Source organism: Fukomys damarensis, unplaced genomic scaffold, assembly GCF_012274545.1.
Source record: "Fukomys damarensis isolate Sample0158 unplaced genomic scaffold, DMR_v1.0_HiC HiC_scaffold_8, whole genome shotgun sequence".
Lineage (NCBI taxonomy): Eukaryota > Metazoa > Chordata > Mammalia > Rodentia > Bathyergidae > Fukomys > Fukomys damarensis.
The window spans coordinates 17,778,912-17,782,948 of NW_022900920.1; the positions used below are offsets into that span (position 1 = coordinate 17,778,912).

Consider the following 4,037-nt stretch of genomic DNA (forward strand, 5'->3'; position numbering starts at 1 on the left):
TGCCAAAACTAGCTCAAGTAGTTTTCATTACTTGCAGCCAAAAGAGTATTAATTAGAAGAAACCTCTAATGAGGTGAGAATGATTGTTAGAGGAACTTGAGAGCCAAGTGATCACTCTCCACCAAAAAAGTAAGGAAATCAAATCCATGCCCGCAAGGAAGGACAGGCTGGGGGGTGACTGACAGAGATGGGACTGTGGGCACAGAATTCTCCCCAAAACTACTAACATCATGACAGAGGAAGGGAGCAGTTACTGTATGAAAGAAAACAAGCATCAACCAGGGTCTTGGAGGAATGCAGAAGAGGACAAACTAGAAAGTGAGGCAAGGTAAGGAGTCTGAGTGCCTCATATGAAGCAATCTGCTTCTGGGAAGGCAAAGAATTAAGCAAATAATCTCGTGCTGACACAACCTCTGTGGTTCAGAGACGCTCACCAGAGCACTGCCACCCAGAGGTTGGGCCCCTTACTTAGTCCTGGAAACCTGAGTACCAAATGTCTCAGCTAATGACACTGTTCTTAGAAGGACCCATGAAGTTACAGATGGGAAGAATTTCTGCAAAGTTACAGTCAGTCCACCCGTACAAGAGAGAGAAATCACCATTTACTTTTCATCATCCAATGGTCTAATTGAGCCTATGGAAGAACAAAATGGGAAAGGGGAATCAATGAAAGAAAAGCAATTTTCTAAAATTAAAACAAAAATGACAAGCACTGAGAAACCTGAATTCCTTTGTTGTAAAGCCTTCCTGTGACTTCCTGCCACCTACAGAACAAGTCCAAAACCCATATGGTGTGGCTCATGAGTCCGGCCACCACTTGTGTCCTACTTGTGTCCTGCAGCACATCACCCTACCTGTGGAAACAGATTTTGTTTTGTCTTGTTTTGTTTTTGTGACAGAGTCTCACTATGTAGTTGAAACTGACCTGGAACTCACTGTGTAGCCCAGGCTGGTCTCAGACTCACAAGAGATCCTACCACCTCAGCCTCCCAAGTGCTGGGATTACAGGTGTGCACCACCACACCCAGCGTGGACACAGATTTTATTTCTTTTATTTCAGATTTATTTATTTATTTATTTATTTTATTTCTTTATTTCTTAAATATTTTTTGTAGTGCTGAGAATTGAACCCAGGGCCTTGAACACACTAGACAATGCTCTACTACTGACCTACAGCCCTATCTTTGTCTTTTCTTATGTCTCTTCTCATTGATATTCTTTGGGCTGCAATTAATACAAAGCTCTTGGGTTCTCTTTAAGAAACAGAGAATTAGGAGCCATGCCTGCTCCCAACCCAGACACCATCGCTCAAGCACTGGGAAGGTATAACCACCCTCCTCTCCACCCCACTCTCAGACCTCCTGACTGTGCCAGTCTTTGGACCCACTCTGCAGAGGCAGAGGTGCTCATCAAGGGTATTTCTCTGAGTTCGCAACTTTGAACATCTTTAAAGAAAGAGCGAGGGAAACCTGTAATAGAACATTGTGGAGTTCAACCATTCAGAAGGTTGGGAAACTCAATCTGGGCCTTGCAGCCTGAGGTCAGTCAGCGTCATGGGGTTCAGCCATCAGCTAACTGAGATCAGGGGTCTTGCATCCTCCCTCTGTCTGAGCCATTAAATGGTAAATACACTATATTGAAATTTTGTTCACTGCAGACAGGTTCTGGACTGCTTCTTCATTTCAATTTAATTCAAATGATTTAAGGGTGATAGACTAGTGACTACCACCGGTGGTCAGTATCAAAGTTGTGCTTGATTTTAATGTGTTGCTGATTGTATCAGTTGGGGTAAAGCATTGCGGATGATTTGATGAGCTCTTTTCTCTGATGTTATGAAGATGAGAATGTCTGTGGGTCATTAGAGACACAGAAGCTAGGGCGCAACTATATCAGGAAGATTTGGGTGATAACCCAGAGATTAAACCAAGGACAGTCTGACAACAAAAATAAAAATGAGAAAACACGCAAGCAAGACACAAGGACAGACTTCCAGTTTACCAATGGCAAACAGTAGGGCAAATGAGGATGAAAAGGCCAATAGTGAACCACCAGGACACCCTGAACTCAAAGCACAGGAAGTAACAAAACAGATCATTCAGGCTCTAGAAAAATTCAAAACACAAATAATTTCCCAGATAACCATAGAGATAGTGAGGAAAATGGAAGTCGTGATTCGAGACTCTAGAGCAGAAACTGACAAAAAAATAGATGAGCTCAGGACCATGGTAGAAGCCATGAAGGCCCAGCATAAGAAAGAAATGGAAAAAATAAACGCCCAACATAGGAAAGAAATGGAATCCATAAAACAGATTCAAACAGATATCCAGGAGATTAAACACTCTATTGAAAATGTACGCAACAGAATAAAAGAATGCGAAGATAGGCTCTCAGATATAGAAGATAAGATTGCAGTCAGTGACCATGAAAAGAGAGGTCTCTTAAAAACAGTAAGAGATCATGAGAAATCGATCCAACAACTCCTAGATGATGCAAAGAAGAATAACATAAGACTGATAGGAATACATGAAGTAGCAGGAGAAAATACAAATGACTTAAAAAAGCTGTTTGCAGAATTAATGACAGAAAACTTCCCAAACAGAGGGGAAGAATTTGACATTCAGATAACTGAGGCATATAGGACCCCAACTAGCTACAATAAAAAAAAATCTACACCTAGACATATAATAATCAAGATCCCAGAAACCCAACAGAAGAACAAAATACTACAAGCAGTAAGAGAAAAGAAACAAATCACATACAAAGGAAAGCCCATCAGAATCACAGCAGACTTTTCAACACAAACCCTTGGGGCAAGGAGAGCCTGGAATGAGATATTTCAAGTACTAAAAGAGAACAACCTCCAACCTAGACTGATGTATCCAGCAAAACTCTCTTTCAAAATGGATGGGGAAATAAGACACTTCCACGACAAAGAACACCTGAGAAACTACATGAATACCAAACCAGCACTACAAGCAATTCTAAACAAGATCCTAGAAAAAGACAATGAAGGCAACAACACCATGAGGCCCAACAGAGCAAATCAAATAGGCAAGGCAAGAAATTAAAAGGAGAAGGTGAAAAAGTAAAAAGAGTCAACAAAAGGCCAATAACATGTCAATAATAAGTCAGTACATATCAGTTATAACCAGCAATGTCAATGGCCTCAACTCACCAATCAAGAGAAATAGACTGGCAAAATGGAATAAGAAGCAAAATCCAACAATATGTTGTATACAAGAAACACACCTAGTGCAAAAAGAAGCCCATAGACTGAAAGTGAAAAGATAGAAAACAATTCTCCATGTGACAGGAGCCCAGAAAAAAACAGGGGTAGCAATCTTATTTGCAGACAAAGTAAATTTCAAACCAAAACTGAATCTAGTATTATTGATGTAGGATGGTACTGTATCATACCTCTATGAATGTAAAATATCTTGTACCTGCTTTATGATACATAGTAGGGACTGTGCTTTATCAGAGCTACATTTAATGATATTACTCTAGAATGTTCTCTTTCCAGATGATGATTAAGGTGCTAATTAAAAAAAAATGGTCCCAGGTACCACAGCAGCAACAGAACTTTGCTGTTTTCTGGATATTCTTTTCTTTGTTTGTTGTTGTTGCTGTTGTTTTTTGGTACCAGGGATTGAACTAGGGTCTTTGCGCTTGCAAGGCACGCCACCAAACTGCTGAGCTAAATCCCCGGGCCATATTGTTTTGTTTTTAATGGAATGTGCTGAATGTCTATAATTTTGTTCAGATGACTGCAGAACCTAGAACTTTGCTGTTTTCTGGATATTCTTTTCTTTGTTTGTTGTTGTTGCTGTTGTTTTTTGGTACCAGGGATTGAACTAGGGTCTTTGCGCTTGCAAGGCACGCCACCAAACTGCTGAGCTAAATCCCCGGGCCATATTGTTTTGTTTTTAATGGAATGTGCTGAATGTCTATAATTTTGTTCAGATGACTGCAGAACCTGGAAAAGAGCTGTCTGCCTGGCAGAGATTGAAACACTGTTGTGAGGCCCTTTTAGCAGA

General features: G+C 40.5%; 1 pseudogene; it reads left to right on the forward strand.

Moving 5' to 3' along the window:
* Positions 1-230: 230 nt before the first annotated feature.
* LOC117285293 overlaps positions 231-4,037 on the forward strand; it is a 34,984-nt pseudogene continuing 31,177 nt past the window's right edge.